The sequence below is a fragment of the Mycteria americana genome, chromosome 8 (assembly GCF_035582795.1).
Source record: "Mycteria americana isolate JAX WOST 10 ecotype Jacksonville Zoo and Gardens chromosome 8, USCA_MyAme_1.0, whole genome shotgun sequence".
NCBI classification, from domain to species: Eukaryota; Metazoa; Chordata; class Aves; order Ciconiiformes; family Ciconiidae; genus Mycteria; species Mycteria americana.
The window spans coordinates 14943999-14956855 of NC_134372.1; positions in this window are offsets into that span (position 1 = coordinate 14943999).

The window sequence follows — 12857 nt, forward strand, 5'->3', positions numbered from 1 at the left end:
AAATACATAGCACTATTCAGCTTCACAAAGTGGAAGAACAGCCTCATCAGATGACAGATTCACAGTCACCAGACAGTCCAGCATGACACCCTGACATGACATTGCTGTGTTTGTTCTGATATTACATCAGTAGGGGAAACTCCTTCAATTTTTCTTGGATCATCCCTAGAAGCTACCGCAGGACTTCCTTAATGGCCAAGAACTTTTTTTACAACGCCAACAACTTTCTTAATGATATTCTTTCTCTTGGACTATGTGAGACCTGAAAAAAACAGATTTCCTTTTCTCTCTATCTCCTTCTATTTTTCACCAATATGGTAAGTAGTAAAAGCTTATGAAACACTCTAATGGCTAGAAAATGGGGCACACATGCTTCAGGGAGCAAATAATAAAAGAACCTCTTTCAGCCTGTTCTTTGTATCTGAATGACTGTCCAAATAAATTAGTGTGACTAAGAAAAAGTTTGACTTTCCCCAGAGGGTGTAAAAATATCAGTCATACTTTAAAAGATAAAAACTCAAGATCTCCTCAGACTTTCTATAGCAGATCCACAGAAGAAAAAAAATCCTCCTGCTACGCATAAACATGACATAGCTTAAATAAAAATGTGTTTGCAGTCTTAGCACACGAATTTTGCAAGTGAAGTATATTATCAGCTTGTCAAGCTGTTGCTGTCATGTTACATCTGATTACAAACTACGTCAAATACAATAAGAGAGGTAAAAGCCTTGAAACGACAAGTTTCTATAGGCTCATTCACTCTGGCTATAGGCCCAGCCAAACAGGCGGGATGACTTCACAGCTGCTGATAAACTTATTTGATCAAACTACTTTAGGGCATTTAAAGATGCTCTGAGTAGATTTTGCACTTGCAGCACAGCTGTTACATGCATTTCACCCAAAGACTAGAGACATTTCCCCTCATAAACCTGGGGACAGACAGATCAACCAAAGGGCGCTGCTTTTCTGAATATGCTGTCAAGGGAGAAAAGATGTATTTGCTGAACTCTTTCTCCAATCAAGGACATCTGAATGCAAAGAGATATGATGAATTTCTTTCCAAATGTTATAATATATGAAGTATTTAATTAGCCTCAAGTTGTACAAGCCTAAGGATCTGAACCAGGCCTAAGATGCTAAATTTGTTAAGAAGTGGTTTGCTAATGGCTGCCCAGAATGCACTATCTTTGCTACAAGATAGTTTTACATGTATGCATCATTTGCTTAATACTAGGTGACTGAAGTGCCTCATAGGAAAAAATAATTTAGCCGCTATGGAATTAATACAAATTTCTTTAGAAAAACTCACATACTTACAGCACCTATTCCATTACTGCCTGTAGCAGCAGAACCACACTTCTAAACAAATGGTTTGTAAGCTTCTAGGACTGCTCTGCATTGTAGTGATATTTATTAATACAACAATTTTACTGCAAAGATATGAAAAATTCCGGGGACGGGGGGGGGAATCAAACAGAAGAAATCTTTTATGGTCATCTAAAACCAAAAATAAAATCTAGTGAGGCTACAATAGAAAGATCTTTCTCTTAAATTAAATTAGTTTTTAATGAAATACCTTACAAAAACAGAAAAGTGGATTTCAGCCAAGAATCTTTTAAATGAATGAACCTTTTGAATAAGAGAAAAAGCCAATAGAGGCCACAGTAAAAATCTCTGCCAATTGTTAGGACGTGCTGTAGGGACATAAATTTAAGAAATAAAAATAACATTTTTCAATTAAACATAATCAACTAAATTAAGAGGCCATCTCCTTTTTGGATGACATTGTTAATTTCAAGAACTTCAGGAGGTGTTTTAGAGAGGGTTTTTCCTTGATTTCGTTTTTCTACAAAAACCCATGAAAAATTCAACTTCAGTTTTCATCTTTTCCTGTCGGAGTGGCTATGGCAGGCATGAAGAGGTGAGGGACACAGTTCTCAAAGGTAATGGTGCATATATCAGGAAATGACAGCGTGGGAGTCTTAGATCAAACATTAGTTTTAATATGGCAACATGAAATATTTTTGTAACTAAACATAATGCTCAGCTAAGCCTCATGGACACAACAAAACAATATGCAGATTAAGGTAAAACTCTGTGGGCTTGATAGGATTTTGTTTCTTCATTTATGTGAGACAGCTAAATCAAACTTTAAAGAAAACTACTACATACAGCTATTCACAGGACAATACCTACTGTCAATCAGCCTGCTGATTTCTGCACATTTCTATCATCTCCTCCATAGCTTGCCTCGCCAGTGCTTGATTTGTAAGGAACTGGACTAATTTAGACGGAGCAAAATGGGGCCTTGGGTCATTAGGGCCTTTACCAGCTTGTTTGTGACTACACTCTCTCCAACTATCTTGTTTGTGGGAGGGCGAAGAAAACATAAATGAAGTAACTAGAGCAAAACATCCCATTTCAACAGTTTAAAAGGACACAGTGTGTATTATGAGAGTAATATATGTACTGCTATAATGTTTAGCTGGCTGCAAAGCCAGATGTTTCACACCTGAGTGCACTTCTCTTACATCCATATGTAATCTCTTCCCCCAAAAGATAGCCAGATTCCCAGAGAAAGTGAATCTTTTTGCAGTTCCATGTGATAGTTCCAGAGGATCCCATGATTTCACTAGCAGCTTCCTAAGAATGCATAGGAGTTATGTTCTGGTCATTGAGTTACTGAATCTCAATGGTTATGTTCATTTGTAAGTGACTAAAATAGGCCTTCTTTTCCAACAAAGGTGGCAGGGCTGAAAACGTCTGCTTCCATTTAACAGTTTTTGAAAGGAAATATTTTTTTGCTTACAACTCCCAAAAAGTATAACAATTTAGAAAATTAATTTTAAGAACACTGAGACAGAAGAGAAAGATCATTATGGATAATACGGAGAACTGGTAAACCAGAAAGTTCACTTTCAGATGTTTATCGTAGCTTTAGTCCTGATGATTAACCATCCATCATCCACCCCCCACACACCCAGACAGCATTGGCCTTCTCCTAGCAAATGAGTTAATAAAACAACAAACACCCTTTCAAGTGGATAGAACAAAATTAAAGGAGTGCTTGATGCTTTTGAAAACCTCACCCAATATTTCTAGCCATGCATAGAATGACTTCTAAAAGCATACTGGTGATGCTAAAAAATAATTATAACAGAAAGCAAGAAAAAGATCATTAGATTTCACAGCAAATTCTGCTGACAAAATTTTCTGAGTCTGGATTTTGCCAGAGCAGGAGGCTAAAAATCTTATTCTTGCAGACACGTGAACAGTGCCATAAATACTTAAGTGGCAGGCCACACAAACATGGGTTTCAAGCCTTTGAAAGAAAAAAAGAACTCCTGGTTATATGCATACTGCTGCAAAAGATTTTCTTAATTATATAACAGAGACTGAAATTTATATTGAGGGTTATCATAGATCTGCATGGAGCCATTGATCAGACAAATTAGAGACAAGTTAATTATCTTCCTGTATCAGGCCTTAGTAACGGCAGTAGAAATAACAATTGGAATTTCAAGTAACTCAATTCTGTGAAGTATTTATATCACATTATTCTAGAAGTGACATTATTTATCTTTCAATACAACTTTTTCTCCTAAATATCATCCTTGCTTAATTGCAAAATAAAAGATATAAAAAGTAAGAATGTTAATTTTGTTACAGCCTTAGGTTCAAAGGGAATAAGCAAGCTTCAAGAAATAGGACCATATACCTAAAGAAAAGGAGTTTTATCTGGCTACTGTAAGAAGTAAATGCAAAGAAGTCTATAAATAAACATGATTCATTTATTTATAAATGGCTACAGATAAGAAATAATAATAATTCTCTGGTGTAGCACAAGCTGACATATTTATTACTAAACATAGTGTACTTAACAACAAGAGTTGTAAGACAACAGGCTGTTTTACTACTGCCTCTTAATGGGAATTACATGAATAATGAGTCTCAGGAGGCACTTACCAGTGATAAAGGTAAATATTGGCTCTAAAAAATATCAGACAAGCTATTATACCTCTGTATTGCAAGCAAGCTATACAGATTATTAGCTATTATTTTGTTTTATTATATCTAGTATTTAATAGCTGGGAATGCATGTTTAAAAGATAAAAAGACTGATGATATAGGAAGGTATGGTCAGTGCAAATGGCAAATAATCATCCATTTCTCTTCCCATCATAACTGTAGCTGGATGGCGTGCATCACTCAAAGAAAACTGGCTTCAAGGTCAGCACAGTGAAGGATCTTGAACAGAAACCAACACAGCAGAAAGTGAATTGTAATGCATCACATCCTCAATCCCAGATCAAAAACATATCTTGCTTCTACTATTACTAGTTTCTGTATAGTAACAGAGAAGAACTTAGCTGAGATTTTAGCTCTGCTACTTGAGGCATTATGCAAGAGTGCCAGCACTTTGCATAGTTAGAAGGGACACACTGTTCTCAGTGTACACGGAGAAAAATAAGGACACAAAGAAACTTTGCCTATACAATACCAGAAGGAACAGAAGGCAAGAAGGCTGTAAAGTCAGAGGTGAAGTAGACTGACACAGGCTAGGGGAAGCTGGCAAGCAGTGAACACGTGCATCCGTATGATAGGGAGGAGTTGATGCCACAGCTGCCACTTCATGACTCCTGGTCAGGCCAGGGCTTTAGCAGGAGCCGGTGCCTGCATGGCCAAGCAGCCCAGGCACTGTTCCCCTGCCCGCTGCACTGCCCGGCTTCCCCTGCCCAGTCCCCTTGCTGTGGCCCAAACAGGCGTCCCTGCAGGAGTGACCTGACACAGAGCAGGACTGTGCCTGCCACAGGTTTCTGGGGGAAATCCTAAACCTTAGTGTGGAGCTGTCTCTGTGGTTCCCTCACAAGGGACATTGTGACACCATCAAACAATAAGGGCTGTAGAAGGTTGTCCTCATCCACTTTTTGCTCCAAAGGGGGACCAACGGTCTTCAGAGAAATCGTCATTCCCTATGACTGAAAAATTTGTATTAAATGTGCACTGTATTAATTTGATGATTTCCACAGTTAAATTAACGTGTTTCAGAAAGGCCAGGAAACCGTTAACATTGGATGTATGCTGAGATCACTTCTCTGTCCAAGAAACTAAACAGACTTCCACAGGTGAAAAAAAGGGCAGACCAGGCCACAACCTGTTGGTAATAGTAACTGCTAACTCATCATGTCTGGGATTTAGGAAACTGCTCATCTAAACAGAACTTTCTGTCCACTTCTGCACAATCAAAAGAAAAATATTCACCATGGTCACACCACCATAACTCAGGTGATATAATCCAATGGTTTAGTTATGGTTTAACTCTCCAAGGACCTAAACTATTGAGTCTTTTTCTGGCTGAATGTGGATAAGTCACTTTTTCTATAATTGCATTGCTTCATTGGTGAAATCGTGATAAGGATGCTGATCTTACAAATGCTCTGAATTCACATTTCCCTCTTTAAACAAATGAAGGCTAAGAGAAAGAATTATCTCGTGGTTTACTAGGTTTGAATAAATCAGGCAAGAATCAACTCATTCTGCTCTCCCAGAGTTCTCGTATGACCTTTAGATTCTGCTGAGAAAAAATGTCACATCTCAGCTAGGTATTATTGCTATTAGCTGTAACAGCAACTAGAATCTGTGGTGAGTGATTGGGACTTCTCAGGAGTGACTGTTGTGCAAAGAGGTAAGAGGCAGATAATTCGAAAAAAGGAGGAAAAGATTGAAATCTCACCACAGTAATGGTTATGATATTAGAAGTCTCAGCAGCGAAATGTACTGTTGATAGCCAAAAGTCCATCCCATACTAGACAACAGGGTACAAGAATATTGTGGCTAATGCGGTTTTAAAAGAGAATTTTAAATAAAACAAGAATACATTTTATGTAGACCTTTTTCATCCCAGCATGTTTCTAATAATTTCCTAAGATTTTTGAGATAAATGGTTCTGACACAGTTTGTGAAATTCTTAGCAGAAGTCTAAAATATATTCAGAACAACTTTGGGTTGTGTACTTACAGGGTAGACACATTCCTGTCTTTCAGGGGATTTCTTCATAAAGAAGAAAGTTACCTAAAGTTTGAATAGCCTCTGTGGTGACTGATTCCCAGCTGTAATATATTTCAAAAGAACAGTCTCAACTCTCTCTTCTCATGAAGCTGTCACTTCTGATGTCCCAGAAATCACCAGTCTGACTTACATTTCTTCTGCCACTCATGTCACTGCTGGCCTGTGCAGTGCAAGAGGTCAAGGGGCATAGTTGTAAAGATATGCCAAGATGAGGAAAATCAATTTTGGATCCCACAAGGCAAAACTACTGATGCAGAAGATTACTAAATACAACCAGTTGCCTTATGGCACTTGAGTCTTCCAAGGAAGACGCTGCGAGGCTGCTGTTCAGTAAATATGAAATAAGGTCTTATGGCAAGTCAGAAAGAATAAGATTTTTTTTTCATTGCTCCTAATTATTATTTGCTTGGAGGAAAAAATGGGAGAGTGTATATCTGTATAAAATACATTAAAAATATTTCTATGGCTAGCATTACAGAAAGAGCACAAAACCTGCTGACCCTTAAACAAATTTGCATCAGCTCTGGGACTCTGCCAAGGGCAGAACGTCCTTGGGGAAAAATAACTGTCTTAAATACACATATTTAGAGCTTAAATTGTGGGATAATGAGGGGGAATCTCTCAACCCTAATGCAAAAGTCCTAAACCTCTAATCAAATTATTAGAATGCTCTTAATATATGTTTTTTTAATGTAAATACATTTATACACACATCTATATGAATTTTCTCCCCAACTTCAAGTGGTTCTTCTTCCTGCTGTAGCTTCAGTGTTAATTTGCACTTAAACTTTGTTGTCTAGTCATCTACTAACACAACAGGATTCATGTAGAGGTTGCCACATTACATAATTTCCTGAGAAGTGTGAACAGTGCCACAATTCCTCCTAAACTTTGTGGAAATCAAGGGAAAGTTTTGAGTTTGGAACCCACTTCAAACTCACTTCCCTTTTTACTCAAAGCAGTGAAGTGTATTAGAAGCTCAGGTACAACATCCCACTACTCAATGGCTGTACCATCTGCTAAGATAGTGAGTTTTGATTTATTAAATTTAGTTTAAGTCTATTTATTAATTTCTTTTCATAGAATTCAATGGTGAACCAGATCACATAATCTGAAAACTTCCCTTATTTGCCTCACTGTAATTATTAGCATTTTGATAACAAAGTACAAGATCCTCTAAAAGTAATTTTTCTGCTATGGTACTTATTCTTGCCTAGTACATTTAAATATCTTCAGTACCTGAAAACAGCACGCTTGAGTACGACTGCTCAGTGCCACTGAGACACAGGCATGACAACCACTGTCACCAAGGTACCTTGCAACCCCATTTCATCTACCCAGCTGGAGCACACCTCTGATTTGCTGTGAATGCATTTGGCTGAGAGTAAGCTGTGAGCTTCAGCACAGCTGGGGTGAATCAATCTCTACATTTGTGGCCTGAGCTGTAACCACAATTTTAAATGAGCCAGAGTGGGCACCCCATGAGTGGTGCACATCTCGGTAACCCTCAAAACTTTCTTCTAATTTCCCATGGAGATAAACAGTGAGCTATTCAAATGTGTGAATGGCAATTATGTACCTCACCTGGAAGTCCGATTCTAAATGGATATTTCAGCTTGTGATAGACACAGAGCTCTTCATTCTGCTTTGCTACACTCATTTGCCATCTTTTCTTCCTTCTTTCTCCACAAAGTAACTGTCTTATTATATGGGCATACTTGGCTTGATGGTCTTGGGGTTTTCTACAAACGTGTTTTTCAAGCTGTGTTTACCTAGACAGTCGTCACTTGAACTAGGAAAATTAAGGTGGCCAAATGTGATGACTGGGCACATGATGGCCAGATATCTCTTCCTTAACTGTGATTAACCACTGAAATGTGGGTGTCTAAATGACTTCAGGTCTTGGACCATGTAGGCTGAAATGTATTTTTGATTTTTCACTCCCAACATATCTTGTTAAAATAATAAATCATGGAAATACATTTCTGTGTGGTATTAACAGAACATTTGAGCTAGAAATTCCTTGCAGATTCTGTCTATTTTGCTAAACCTTCAATTACCTGCTTTTGTTTCACTCTTGCTTTTGCCAAGATTTGTTAGGGCTAGATATAGGCTATAAAGTCGGGACAAAAGTGAGATGACAGATTGTTTCATGCCACAAGGGACTGTGGGATTAAAAAACAAAGAGCTTGTGGAAAGACTTAGTGGCTGCAGGCAACCTATGTCAGGATTAGAGAGCAACAGTCCTGGGACAGCAGTGCCCCAGAGCTGTGACTTGTAAGAACTATATATGGCCTAAATGCCAAAAAAACCTCCATGTAGTCATCTCTGATCTAGTCGAAGGAGACAGTAAAACACAGAAAGGAACAACCAAGTAGCTGCTGCCCTCCTGCCCATTCTGGGCACCTTACCCTGAACTAACACTGCCTTTAGATTTGACAAAAAATTAGCTTTTGAGCAAAAGGGTTTTGTTACTCTCTAAGATGTGACACATCACCAAACTGGATCTTTGGCATGAGTACCATGAGTATTCCCCGTGCCATTTTTTTTAAATATAGTTTTCCTCTGTATGGTAAATTTTACTTGGACTCAAGAAATGGAAGAGAAGGGAGGGGAAGATTATGGCTTTTGCTTTGATTATACTGGGAAATAACCCCAGGTTTAACAGTTGATAGTTACCCCTGTAAGTATCATTCCTTCTACAAGCATCCAGCAAGGGAAGCAGTAATTTGCAAAGATAAGGAGTGGGGAGGGAGATAAGGGTGCTTTCAGTTTCTCTGAGTGAAATATCTCAGAAAAACATTGTTTACTCGTGTCTCATTTGAGATCTAGCAATGCTAACATCCCTTACTGTAAAGAAGGCAGTAATTGTATATCTCTCATTGATCATGATTTACAATTGTTGGTGCTGTTTAAGGTCTTGAAATGGTAAGCTGTTCAGTATTATAACGAATGATAACAGATATTTCTGACTAGATCTTTTAGACTGCTTTTTTCCTAGTGCATGAAATAAATTTGCCCCAATGAGTGTTGAACAAATACTGGAATTTACTTTTATTAGATCATACTTAATGAACGGGTACTTTGAACATCAAGCTTCTTGGAGTCTAAGTCTTTATGAATCAATAATGTACAGTTTGAGAAACCTGAATTAGGAATATCCATGTACCATTGCTGTAGTCTAAACCAAGTACAATTGCACCATATGAAATGTAAGACTGAGCTATCAGTATAAAAAATAGCCTGTTAAATACTGAAATATAAAATTTCACTCGCTATGCTCATAAGGTTTTTTCTGCAGATTTTAAAAGATACAGATGTACTTTATTTTAAGCAATATATTCTTGCTCTAAAAGAATTGTGATGAGAAATTGTCAGAATTTTATTTCAAAATGAATAGAGGATATAAGATGCTATGAAAAGAAGTGTGGAAGTCTAAATATGATGACTAAAATGCAAGGTTGATAATGTAGTAATATTATTAATGTGGTGTCAAGTGGTTCACAGGAAATAAATAGCTGACTGAAAAAAAAGATCCTGCTCAATTTCTATGAGTTAAGAAAACTTATTATAAATGTTAAGTAAATTCTGCTATATAAAACAAATTCTCACATCTGCAGCCTGTCTTGTGTTTTATACTGAATAGCGTAAAAAGTGTATTACGTACAAAAGACAGAAAGATGAGCAGTGAGGCCTGCCAGGGAAAAAAAAGCAGCACAGTATTGGATTTCAGAGATTTGGCTGGAAAGGAAAATACTAAGAAGTGAAAAAAGTGAAAATGTGCAAGAAAAGGAAGACTCAAAGAGGCTGCAGCAGAAAGAGGGAACAAACTTCCATCCCCCAAAATAAAGAGATTTGAGGATGTTCATGTACATTCCAGGACTTTACTATTTAGCTGTATTTGTATGTCTTCATTTTTGATTCATGTTGAGAAACCAAGATCTAAGTAGTGATTTCATCTAAGAAGTCAGGCCCCTCTCCAGCTACATTACAAAACTTTTATTGTCGTAAATGAGCCAACATACATGTAATTCAAATTGGATTTAATTCCCGATTCACTTGGAGGAAAGACATCTGGAAAAAAAGAAAAACATTCCTGCACCTTAATCAAGGTAATTGCCACCATCATCTCCTACCTGGCCAAAAGATCTGATGAGAAACTGCAGCTCTAATTAGGAAAATCAGTTTGAACCATCCAACTTTAGACCTGCATGAGTTGGAAATTATGTGGGTTATAGCTGTGGGCTTTTTGCACCTCAGCATTGAACAGAGATTTGAATAATTTGATACAGTTTGCAGGTTGTGAGTATGATGCTGAGTCATGTGCAAAAGTGCATGCTGGAATCAGGCTGGGATACAAGCGACAGGTTTTTAGTGAAGTAACATTTTCAACTGTAGAGAAATAGAGGATTTCAGGGAGATTCAGTGGCCCTATTCACAACTTGGGTGACAGTTTTTAAGCAAAAGTCTATCTTCATAATCTTATGAGGTGATTAAAGACAAAACCTCAATTAATCAGGATTATTATAATATGATTTGAAGTGGATTAGAGTATAATTTTTACTTCCTGGGTTTAGATGATGGAAATAGCAGATGAGTGCACATACAAGTAAGATCCTTTTATTTAGCAATATAAGGAAAACCTACAAGCCAAAACTGGGAAGATAAAACAGAAAAGGAAGCAAGAAAATTACTGACATGAGGTCTAGGCTTATGCTGCTGCATACTGACCAGGGTAGAGATTTGGGAGCTACTGCTGAAAATTTACAAACTTCACTCCAATGCACTGCTGTCATGAAGGAGAAAAATGAAAATCAGAATCAAAGCTCCAAAGAGACAGAAGTGGAATATAAATAAGAAAAAGAATTGGTGGTTCTATTTTATTCTCACCTAGAGCACTAGGATCTAAATACAGAAATCCTGTTCATCTCTGAATGAGAAAACTGAGACAAGGAATGAGAAGAGGTAACCCAGCAGTGACTGAGTAGCATAACTAAATACATCACATTACTTATTACTAGTCAGAACTAATTTTTAAAATATAGTAAGTTAAAAAAATGAAAAACTGTCTCTGATAGAAAAGGAGAGATTAAAATGTATGGCAAGAACAAGGAAATCTGTGCAGAGGTTCAGAAAACTAAACGTACAATGATATGTTACCTGTTTCATTATGAAGCAGTAATCAAGCAAGTTAATTAGACCAATTAATATTATGCAGCAAATTCAAATTAATTAGCCTCCTGGGATATTTTCTGTAAAGGTAAAATTATTGTTTATCAGAAAAGCCACTTTACTAATCCAAAGTGAAAGAAATCGATCTGCTTCATCACCAAATCCTGCTACCATGGAAAGTGTAAAACCTCTAAGGGGTAATTCTTGTTCATTTGGCAGACTGATGAGAAGCATACAAGCAGACCCGTCTGGGAGTCCTCATTGTACGTCATCTTGATCGATGACCAGTTAAAAGACATATTTGTAAATGGTTATTTAGATATAAATGCTTATTTGGTCCACCTTGGATGAAACATGGGTTTCAGTCGGCACAATAGATAGTCCAGAGCGCCAGACAATACTGTGGCTTAGTTGAAACAGGCACTATACAAACAAGAGGTCTTCAGGAAACTACCATTAGCAAAGCAAGAGAAAGAAAGGTTGAAGAGAGAATCAGACACACAGATAAGAGGAGAGCAGATCAATAACAGAAAGAGAAGCAGATCTTCTGAGTCTTGCCCAGTGTCTCCTCTCTATGATGCTGTATCTCCATCATACTCAGAATATAAAAGGCATATCTTAGGTTCTCCTTTTTTTTTTTTCCTCACTGTCCCAGTCGTTGCTTTTTTCCTTGTCCTTTCAGACACTGGAAGATGGCTAGAAAACAGACTTGGAGGCTCACTTTCCAGCTTTGCTGGAACAATCATCCAAATATTTGAAAGGGACTGCATATAGCCTCTCTATAAAATTAATCTCCCTCCCCCCAACAGACCCTTGCCACTCTGAAATACAAAATAAGTGTCTCCTAAATCCCCGTAATACTGAAAGTGCTATAGCTCTTGTTATAAATAGATTTAAGTGATCTCAGCTCACTTGTTGCGTCACTCTACCAGATAATCTTGCTATCACAAAGGGATTATCATAAATGGCCTGGAAAATTATGTTAACCCACAACGGCTCCAGCGCTGTTATAGAGCAAGACACCTTAAAGTATTTATTTCTATTCTTAACACTTATTCGTATAAGGAAAATCTGTACTTGGGGGAGTTCCTTCTTCTACTTTTCTTTCTCCAGATCTTATTTATCTTACAGAACAGGGACATTCCTAAAAAACAACAGATACTGTCTAAAAAAAAATTTTCCTAATTTTTTAGGAAATTCTTTCCTAATTTTGACTTTAAGATACCAGAAGTCAAGGTTAGTTCTAAGGCATTTTCTTCCACATATAACAGAATCCAAGTTCTATGCACAGTCACACTCCAATTAGCTTGTGATTGACAGCTGTCAGACTGTTTCATAATCAGGATTCTGTATAACAGATATTTAAAGAGACTAAAGAAGAGAAAAGCTATAGAAAACTGAATTTTGGTAAGTAATCAGGCTACTGTTACTTCATTGAGACTTTTTTGTTGTTGTACATGCTTCTTTATTGATTTCTAAGACAGCCATGCACAGAAGTAGTCAGTTTTTCCATACCAGAGACATCTAGTGAAGTTTACAGATAAATGACATCATCCAGGAATGAAAAATTAAATGAGTTCACCCAACAAAATTACATACTTCAGAAGGAATGCATG